The sequence below is a fragment of the Elephantulus edwardii genome, unplaced genomic scaffold (assembly GCF_000299155.1).
Source record: "Elephantulus edwardii isolate Elephantulus edwardi_28Jun2011 unplaced genomic scaffold, EleEdw1.0 scaffold00030, whole genome shotgun sequence".
Taxonomy (NCBI): domain Eukaryota; kingdom Metazoa; phylum Chordata; class Mammalia; order Macroscelidea; family Macroscelididae; genus Elephantulus; species Elephantulus edwardii.
The window spans coordinates 11,079,306-11,090,942 of NW_006399780.1; positions in this window are offsets into that span (position 1 = coordinate 11,079,306).

Consider the following 11,637-nt stretch of genomic DNA (forward strand, 5'->3'; position numbering starts at 1 on the left):
CTTTGGCTTCTCAGCTCTCTAATGCAATATTCAAAGTCTCATCTGACATCCTTCTTGGTCTTTTCTTCTTTTTCAGCCTTTGTATTGATCTTTTGCATTCTTCATGGATGATTTTCTTGATATCCTCCCAGAGCTCATTTGGTCTATGCTCATTAGTGCTCAAGGCCTCAAGCCTATTCCTGAGATGGTTTTGAAATTCAAGTGGGATAGACTTACAAATTTTGGTTCCCGTGGACTTGATTTAATTTTTATATTCTACTTACCGAAAAGAGATATCAAAAAACAATAAGTGTTACATTCAATCTGTATAATAGAAATAAATCAAAGACTCACAGACTGAGGACAACTGCCTCAACAAAATGTCACAAACATTCTTCCAGCTCCTAATCCCAAGTAAGTATTCTGATTTAGAACATCAGACTTTATTTATGGGACTTTATGAGGAGGAATGTGGCATCAGAATTGGAAAAGTCATCAACAGCCTGTGTTATGCATATAACACAACCTTGCTTGCCAAAACTGAGGAAGCTTCTGCTGCAGAAGGTCAAGATCTGTAGTCTTCAATATGGATTGAAGCTCAACAACAAGAAAACAAAGATTCTAATCGCTGGGCCAATTGACAGCACTATGATAGATGGAGAAGAGCTTGAGATTGTTAACAGCTTCAGCTTGCTCAGCTCCTCAGTCAACACTACTGATTCTAGCAGTCAAGAAATCAAAAGATGAATTGAATTAGGGACATCTGCTGTCAGGGACTTCTCCAGAGTACTGAAGAGCAATGATATCAGTCTAGAATCTAAGGTGTGCCCAATTCAAGCCATGGTTTTAGCAATTACTTGCTATGCATCAGAGAGCTGGACAATGGCTAAGTATGATAGAAAAATCAACATCTTTGAGTTGTGGTGCTAGAGAAGAGTATTGAACATACCATGAATGGACTGCCAACAGAACAAACAGGTCTGTCCTGGAGAGGGTGAAACCAACTTGCTCTTTGGAGGTAAGGATTTTGAAGGTCACATACTTTGGGCATGTTGCTAGGAGGGATCCGTCACTGGAGAAGGACATTTTGTGTGGACAGGTGGTGCGATAGTGCTGGAGAGGAAGCCTTTGGATGAAATGGTTTAACTTAGTGACTTGTGCAATGGGGCAGATGTTTTAGAGATAGTGAGACTGTCTCAGGATAAAGCTGGGTTCAGAGTTATTGTACATAGGGTTACTATGAGTCACAAATGACTCGATGGCAAATAACAACAATACATCTGGAACAAAAGGAAAAGAAGTAACCCAAAGACATGAAGATAAACTAGTCCACAGGACTAATAGTCTATGGGTACCAGGGCCTTATCTGTCTTCAGATTAAAAGAACTAAATGGTACCACCTGATCTAATCAGGGATAGAATGATAAAACAATGCATAGCAAAATTCAATTTTCTGCAGAAGGTGAGACTACTAGATCAATGAAGGCAAGAGAATCCCAAGACAATAGCTCTGGAATTTCCTATAAACTTAGAACTCAAACCACTTTCAGAGGTCAGTTATCAAGCAAAAAACAGTGACTCATAAAGTAAATATCATTATTCATGATTATTCTTCTAAACAATAATCTCAATGAGTCCTCAAAGTCAACGTTTACCACAGCCCAAAGAATAGAGTAGAAGGTAATGGAGATAAGGCAAGATAGATGAATAAAAACAGAACCACCAGAATGAAAATACTAAGTCTGATATATTATGACAGTATTACCAGTACTATTACATAAAAAGCACATAATTGTTAAATAAGAACCTAATTTGCTGTGATTTTTTTCCAAACACACAATAAAACAATTGGGGGTTTTATTTTATATTGGTTTGCTTACAAAGTTCATATACATTGTGTTTCACACTATTCTCATTTATACTGCATTTCATACAATCATTCCCTTGAATTATGTTTTATAAAATCAATCACCATTAGACCTTGCCCATAATTACCCTGTCTTTTTAGATCACTGCTGAATCCTTCCCATTTCCTTCACCCACTACCTCCACCCACCAAACTGCAACCTTGAGGTTTTGCCCCTACCCATCCTCACCCTTCTGTGCCCACCCCTTCTCCCCGTGGGTCCCCACATATGTTTTACTATTTATTCTCCTATTTTACCATTATTGTAAAAATGGAAGAAAAATCATTATTGTAAAATGCTTTTTAAAAATGTTAATACCTAAATATTTCACTGATAGCACTGTTCAAGGGAGCTCTGGTAGTATAGTTGAGAATTGCACTGCCAACCCATATGTGACTGCTCTCTAGTGGTTCAAATCATCCAAGCTGTTCCTTGGGAGAAAGATGGACAATATTCTCCTATGTGATTTACAGGCTTCAAAGGCAAACTGGAAGGTCAGCTGTGAGTCAGTTCCAACTCAACAACAATGAGAATGAATGTAATACAGTATACTACATCCAAGATAATAAGAAACTGGATTATCATGACTTCTTTCTTAGAACGAGAATGTATGTGCCCAATTTCCTTGCATTTTTTTTCTGTAATATCCATGAAATCATAAGAACATGAACAAAATGGAAAATATATTTGTAAATTGAATATTGTAAAAAATCAGGGATGAATAAGGCCAGAAGCCCCCCACCCATGCAAGTGTCCAGAACCTGATGGAACCTACCTTTATTTTACTGATGCATATGCTTTAATCTTAATCTAGTCCAATTGAGATGTATTTGTGACCAGTCTAAAGATGTAAGAAAGAGTTGAGTTGGGTTTATAGAGCAAGTGGCTGAATATCTGGGGGGTAAGTAGGAAATGGATTGCTCTTCCTTTGCTTTCCTGAGGGATGACCCTGAACACAGAAGTTAGAAAAAGTCTTCATAAAGACAAAGCTTATGGAACATTTTTTGTATAGACAGAGAAGTGATCCAAATTGAGGATATATGACGGTAAAAAGGAAATGATAATTTGTTGGATACTGGAAGAAGAGAGATAAGAATATCAGACAATGAGGTCTGAAGAAAAGGAATATAGATGGTCTAATGGAAGTGGACAAAACATGTGAAGATATCTCATGCTAAGGCCTAGTAATGAGTCTCCACAATCAGAAAGATATTACACAGAAAGGCAGAACTAGTTAGCCGTTCGACAATCAGCCAACTCTGTCACTATGCACTTGGGCCGTGCACAATGGTTTTATGAACAGCTCATCCATGGCAGCAGGGAAGCAGACTACACATTGGTTACACATAGACCAGACCGTGCAGCTGCTATTAGATAGCCTCACTACTGTCACTACCAAACATCTCACTTGGGAGCAACAGAGACCAATGTTGAGTCCCTACAAGGACATTAGTAACTCTCAATGACATTAGTAAGTCACTTACAGAAACAAGCAGTATAAAAAGGGAATTGTCCTAGATACTGTCATTTTCTAATAAATAAATAAATGTCCCCTTTATGTCTCAGGGACTCAGTTGTGTGTGTTGATTACTAATGCTTCCCAGTTAGGCTGTTCTCTGAGAATTGCCTTCAGACAGGAATATCTTCTTACTTAAAGTAATTGTTCTTATTTGGTGGCACCGTGAACACAATAACCCATTGGTATATGATAACACATATTATATGAGATTGGGGATAAAAGCCTGACTCCTTTACCCCAAGATAGGTCAACTCCAAGAGGCTAGTTCAGCTCCAGAGCTTCTCTGAGAACAGCGGTAAATACTGTTACAGCTCTTTTCTGTTCAGTCCTGTTGTTGATTGTCTTTGAGTTGAGCATAATTCATAGCGACCCTATGAACAAAAGGCCTGAAACCCCTTCACAACTATTGACATTAACCAGGCACTGCTTCTTAATGAATGAATGAAAATCTAACTTTTCTGTAAAAGTTTGTTAAAATAATAATTAAAATTATTTAAAAAGAAAAAAAAAGCAATCCCCAGTAAACTCCCCCTACACAACATTCCTGTCAGTCTATTTTAAGGGAAATCTAAAGTAAGATCTTTTCCACTGGCTGACATGATGCAGGTGTCTAAGTCTACAAGCTCTTTTGGCATAATCCATACAGAGTTTTACTGTTAACCCCAAAGCGGTGCCTCTCTGGTAGTTCAAATCCACCAGCAGCTGCTTGAGAGAAAGATGACCAAACTCCTGCCATACAATTAACAGTTTCTGAAAACTTGCTGGATGGTTATCTTTGAGTCAGTTCTGACTTAACAGCAATGAGTTTGAGTTGAGAAGTCTGCAAGGTTATTTATGCACCTTCCTACTGTGCTATCAATCCAAAAGCATGCAGTTCAAATGCACCAACTGCTTCATGGAAGAAAGATGAGCTGTCTCCTCCTGCGCAGTTCACAGCCTCTGAAAATCCACTGGAGTGTCAAAAAAGAGTCGTTTCCAACTGAACAGATAGAACAACAACAAGTAGTACTTTAACATCAGCTTGTACAATCTTTGAATGTTGTACTCCTTCTACTGAAAATCACTGTGAATCTTTCTAATTTCTTAATTTAATTGATGGACTAGGTTACCTGGAACACTGCATCAGCTAACACCTTACATCCCTCTGTAAGACATCTGGACTGCTTGCTTTCAGTAAGATATTCAAAAGGAGATTATAATGCTTTGAAAAGATTTAGTAGGGTGAGATGTTAAAAATAATTTCAAATTAGTTATGGATAAAGCAATTGTAAAAGAATGGGAGAAGGCTTAAATCTCTAGAAATATATTAAGACTATTTCTAAGCAGTGTTTATCTCTTAAACTAATTGAAAGAAAAAAATAAGAATTTAACAAATAAAGTTTAAAACTGGGAGACTATCTTCAGAAACCATAAATCCAATCATTTAATAGCCAAAACATACATAAAATGTTGACAATTTAATAACAAAGAGGTAACACAATCATAAAATGAGAAAGACACTTGAATAGATATTGTATCAAAGATAACTTTCAAATGACTTTCAAATACATGAAAAGATGTTCAGTCATCAATCACCGGAGAGCTGCTAATCAAAAGCACAATGAGATATCATTACACTCTCCCAAGATAGCTTGTGGTGTAAAAAAAAAGGTGTCAGGCTACAGGAAATGTAGGTGGTTTGAATCCACCAATTGTTCCTACCATTTAGACTTACAGCCTCAGAAACTTGTTGGAGGGTTATTACAGATAATAAAATACTCTGTAGCAGTGGGTAAGATTAAAAATAAGTAAACAGAAATAGAAATGGGAAAATTTTGAGAAGAATATGGGAAAATTTGGCCCTTAAAGAAAACTTGGGGAAATACAGTTATCAAAAACTCAAATTCATTGTCAGTGAGTCACAACTAACTTATAGCTGACCCTATGGTTTTTGGAAGCTGTAAATAGCATAGGAGGAGATTACCCATTTTTCTCCCAAGGAATGGCTGGTGGACACAAATCACCAGAGAAGTACAGCCTTTGTTTAGCAGGGCAACTCCCTGGACAAAGGTGCACTGCCATGAAGTCTATTCTGCATCCTAGAGGCCTTCCAACCAGTTCTAAAGCTATAATTCTCCATGAAAGAGGAATAGTCGTCTCTCTCCCTTAAAGCATTTAGTGAATTCAAACTAACAATCTTTCAGTTAACTGCCTGATATACTGCACAGTAGGTTACCAGGGCTCCCAATATATACACTTACTTGAAAAAAATTCAAATTCTTGGACATGCTTTACATGAAAATGAAATTTTTAGAGTACATGTATTCTAATTTGTAATTAGTTGCTCTAACCAGCTGTCTGATCCAAACATCCTATCATTCAGGCCATGTCTCTACTGGACTCGATTTCCCTGGACCCCTAGGTGTTTGCTCGGTTGTCTTCTTCCATATAGAATCCCTGAAAGCTCTCCTACTTCCTCTTTGAGAACTCAACTCAGGCACCACTTCCACCAGAAAACTTTTCCCTGATGTTATAAGATCTCGAAGAGTCTTCTCTGCCCTCTGCATAAAGTTAAAACGTCTATATATTCTTTAAACCAAACACACTGTCTTTGAGTTGATTCCAACTCAGTATGGTGACCTTCCTCCAGGTTTCCAAGGTTATAAATTCTTAATGGGTTGAAACTGTTCATCTTTTTCTCTGGATCCATTGTTGGATTCTATCTGGAGATGCAGGCCTTTGGGTTAGCATTACAACTTCCTAAAGATTACACCACCAGCGTTCGCCTCTGTATTTGCTTCTCATTACTTCTTATTGTTGTTGAGTCAGAAAGAACTCATAGCTGACCCTCTAAAGGGTTTTCAAGAGGGTATAATTCAAATAGAAGGAGATTGTTCATCTTTCTTCAGGGGAACCACTGATCAATTAGAAATGTCAGATAGGCATCATCTTTCGGTTAGTAGCACAACTCCCTGCCAACTATGCCACCAGAGTACCAGGCTGGGTGGCTGGCCATCCAGCTGAACATCATCAGTGTCCATACATTGATATCCTCCATCGAACTATAAAAGGTGCATGGATTTTCCTAATCCTTGGAGTCCCTGTACTTACCCCAGAATCTAGCACATTGAGGAATTGAATAAATATTTGCTGAATTTATGCATTTATGAATAATTTACTAATATTAAGTTTTCTTTCAGCTAATTTCCTTACTTTGTCTAGGCTTTTTTTTTTTTTCTCTTTCCTACAGCCCTCTAAGAACCACGCATAAGGAAATGGGTCTGTAATACGGTCTTAAAATCCCTTTGAATCTAGTTTAACTTGAACAGTTCTCATCATGAATCAGAATGGACACTATGTAATATTCTGATAAGATGAAGCAGAGAAAAAGTAACTGTTAATTTTGGTGATCAAATCAGAAAGCTCAATATCATCTTTATAGCACTTCTATATAATGGGGGGGGGTATGCAACTCTCCCTTAATAAAAGTGATCTTCAGATGGGGAATGTATGTATCTATCTGTATCTGTATCTGTATCTAGCTAACTATCATTAATGTTTGTGCCATTGAATAAGAACTGACTCATAGCTGACCTCCCAGTGGGGTTTCCCTTTTCATTGGGTTTCCCTTTTTCAAAGGGAGTGACATTGTTAACTCAAAGCAGCACATTCCTGGTTCGAATCCACTTGGTTCAAACTCAACAGCAGCGCCAGAGGAGAAAGACAGGCAATCACAGGAGTTGACTGCCCATTTCTTCCAGAGAAACATCTGATATATATTGTTCCTCGAATTTTCAGAAGCTGTAAATTGCACAGTGCCTTTGAGCTGTGGTGTTAGGGAAGAGTGCTGAAGATTCCATGGACTGCCAAAGAACGTATAGATATGTCTTGGAGAAGTTACAGCCAGCAAGGATAGTCATGTTACCTTGGTCATGTTGCTGGAAAAGGCTATGCCTACCAACTCTGGTGGCATAATTAGTAGGGAGTTGTGCTGCGTTATAACCCAAAGGTGGTGCCTATTTAGCATTTGTAATCTATCAGTGGTTCCCCTAGAGAAAGATGAAAAATCTCCTTCTATTAGAATTATGGCCTCCTGAAAATCCATTAGGGGGTCATCATGCTTGGAAAAGTGTGGGGATAGCAGAGGAGAGGAGGAGCCTCAACCAAGTGAGACAGTTACTGGAGCGACGGATTCAAGTATGTCAGGGATTGTGATGCTGGCACAGGATAGAACATGTCTGTGATTGATAGTGTCGCTATGAGTCATATTCAACTCGACAGCATCTAACACAGTAACAACAAATGGTGTGGAAAGAGATTGCTCGAATTTTCCCCCAGGAGCAGTTGGTAGATTCAAATTGCCTGCCTTTGGGTTAGCAGTGCAACAACTTACCCACACTCGGTCACCAGAGCTTTCTATCTAACTACCTCAGAGAAAAGAAGTACAGCCATGAGGTGATTTTTATGTGCTTTCCTTTCTGTGTAAATAAAACCAAAATTGCACCCACTTAAATGTAGGCAGCTGTCAGAGTTTTGTTTTCAGGGTGTTTTTATAATTTGGATTTTCCTCTGAATATCTTGACTCTGTAAGTTATACAATGGCTATAACAATTCTCATACTCTATTTGTATATAATCTAATTCTTATAATGACCCTTTATTGATTAAGGAAGAAAATGATCCGTCTTCAAGAAGATAACTGATCATTACTTCCAGAAAGAAAAGTACAATTTATTTGTAAATTACTGTAGTGCTTGTGGCAAATTGTATTAATTAATCTACCTTTCACATCATTTCATTATTATTCCTAGAGGTATTAAATCAGTTTTGGTGCATTTTATATAAAACTAGTTACCTGATGATGAATTGTCAGGAGTGTTCTCAACAGTGCTGCGAGGGAATTTAGTACATTGACATCATACCAACTGAGTCTCAACTTCAAGTTCACAAGAAACCTCTCTCATTTGTGACTCAGAGTGTTTGATGTTAACGGAGCCTACCACACTTCTACATGCCCTTTTCTCTAGCACTTCCTGACTCCAGAACAGATTCTGCTGCAGAAGTTGCTGGGCAGTGCTGACTGTGGAACTGCACTTGACTGTTCATTAGGAAATTGAAGAGATTGCACCTACACCAGCAGTTAGTGCAGACAACAAAAACCAAAGTAAACAAAAAAGATGGTTCCATTTCATGGCGTTCAGAGAATTTCCAAAGTTTCAAAAAAAATCCTCAGAGGCAACATGCGCTTTGATACTAGAGGTGTTGTTGTTGTTGTTATGTGCCGTCAAGTCACCTCCAACCAATAGTAACCCTATATACAACAGCCCTAAACTCTGCTCTGTCCTGTGCCAATCCCACTGTCTCTGACACTCCCATCCTGATTACCCCAGTCACTGAATCAATCCACCTCACAGAGGGCCTTCCCTTCCTGTGCTGTCCCTCCACCCTACCAAGCATGTTGTCCCTCTCCAAGGACTGGTCCCTCCTTACAACATGTCCAATGTATGTTAGACGAAGCCTCAGAATCCTTGCCTCCAAGGGGCTACCCAGTTTAACCCTTTCCAGAATAAATCTGTTTGTTTTCCTAGCAGTCCATGGTACCCTTAATACTCTTCTCCAGCACCACAGCTCAAAGGCATAAATTCTCCTTCTATCCTCCTTAATCATTGTCCAACTCTCTGACACATAACAAGTGATAGCAAAGATGATGGCTTGTATCAGACGCATCTTAGTCTCCAGAGACATACCATTGCTCTTCAGTATTTTGGAGAGGTCCCTAACAGTAGACTTTCCCATGGCAATACGTCTTTTAATTACCTGGCTACTGGTGCCAAGAGTGTTGACTGTGGAGCCAAGCAAACTAAAGCTGTGAACAATCTCAATCTCTTCACCATCCATCCTGATGCTGACAATTGGTCCGGTGGTGAGAATCTTTTTTGTCTTCTTGACATTGAGCCTCAATCCATATTGAAAGCTGCATTCCTTGGCCCTCTGCAGTAAGCACTTAAGGTCTTCCTCAGTTTCAGCAAGCAGGATTGTGTCACCTGCATAACACAGATTGTTCACAGATCTTCCACCAATCTTGACCCCACATTTCTCCTCATAGAGCCCAGCCTTGCCTTTGAGCTGTGGTGCTGGAGAAGAGTATTGAGGGTACCATGCACCACCAAGAAAACAAACAGATTCATTCTGGAAAAGATTAAACTGGGTGGCTCCTTGGAGGCAAGGATTCTGAGGCTCAGTCTAACATACTTTGGACATGTTGTAAGGAGGGACCAGTCCTTGGAGAGGGACATCATGCTTGGTAGGTGGAGGGACAGCGCAAGAGGGGAAGGCCCTCTGTGAGGTGGATTGATTCAGTGACTGGCGTAATCAGGATGGGAGTGTCAGAGACAGTGGGATTGGCGCAGGACAGAGCAGAGTTTAGGGCTGTTGTACATAAGGTCACTATGAGTCGCAAGCAACTCGACAGCACATAACAACAACAACAACAATACAGGTTGAAAACGTATGGAGGTAGGACACATCCCTGGCATACGCCCTTCCCAAACCATGCAGTGTTTCCTTGCTCTGTTCTGACGACTGCCTCTTGGTACAAGTATAGGTTTTGCATTAACACGATCAAGTGTTCTGGGATTCCCATTCTTCTCAGATTCAGCCACAGTTTGTTATGATCCACATAGTCAAACACCTTTGCATAGTCAATGAAACACAGATATACATTTCTCTGGTATTCCCTGCTTTCAGCTAAGATCCATCTAACATCAGCTACAATGTCCCCAGTACCACGACATGCAAGCAAGAAGATGCTAGAAGTACTAACGTGAAAAGTCATTTAAGAGTTCTATCTCAGGCACTGCCAGGGCTCTGCTCTATGCACATTTCATGCGCATGGACCTCTGTGTATTTTCTCTCAAAACTGCCATCCCCTGAGACTTTAAAATAGATGAAACAGAGCCCTCTTTGTTGGTGCAAGGAAATTTGGAATTGCATGGGAATTTTCATCTTTCTCCCTGAAGAAGGGTGCCAGAAGGGTAATTGATGACTTTGGAGAAGAATACTGAATATTCTATGGGCTGAAAATACACACAAAAAACCCCAAAACCCATAAGTAGTATGTCTTAGAGAGAGAATACCCAGAATCCTCCTGGGAGGCAAAAATGACAAAGCTTCATTTCACATGACTTGAGTATGTTGCTAGGAGAGGTTAGTCCTTAGAGAAGGACATCATACTTGGAAAGGTGGCTGGTCAGTAAAAGACAAGAATACCCCAACCAGGTGGATTGACACAGTGACTGCAGCAATGGGTTTGAGTGTCACAGAGATGTGACATCAGATGTGACAGACACTGACACAGGATAGGACAGGGTTCAATCTGTTATTCATATGGTGACCCAGGAGGACATTATGCTGAGTGAAATATCTCGGTCACAATACGACAAATACTGTATAACACTGCTGTTATAAAACAGGACTGGCATAGGGGTTGGAGTTAACTAAGAAAAGAGGAGATAAATAATGAACACTGCATTGGAATAGATGAAGGAAAGATCTGTTTAAAAAGAATATATGATTAGGCATTATTTGTATGACAACAGTCCAAAATAAGTGGTGCATAGCAAAGTGAACCAGGGGAAGGAAAATAAATTATGCAAAAATGATTTTTTTAAGTGAACAGGGGTGAGAGTAGGGAAGAATATGTGTAACCATGAATTAATGAACATTCAACTTTTCTGTAAATTCTTGTCAAAATCACAATTTAAAAAAATTAAAGATAATGTTCTACATTCTAATCTTGTGACCAGTGTCTGAGATCTTTAAATTTTATGAGTGCCATCTAAGAAGCAACTATTGCTCTCTTCCAACCTAGATTGAAGAGCACAAAGAAAAAGGAAAACTCAAGAAAGTAATTAGTCCAAAAGACTAAAGGCCTAGATGGATCACGACTTCCTACAGTCTGAGACCAGATAGACTAGATGGTGCCTGGCTACCACTACTAACCTCTCTGACCAAGACTAACCATAGGAGGTCCTGGTTTGAGCAAGTGAAAAACATGGAACAAAATTCAACTTCAGCAGTGGGAGTAACTCAACTAAACACCAGACTGAAGAGCCTGAAAGATGCTAGAAGAATCCTTAAGACAATTATCCTGAGACAACCTCCTAACTTGCATATTAATGTGTTCTTAGAGAATGTCTTTCAGTCAAATTATGGATTACTCACTAACTCCCAGTACATTCTGACTCATATTGTT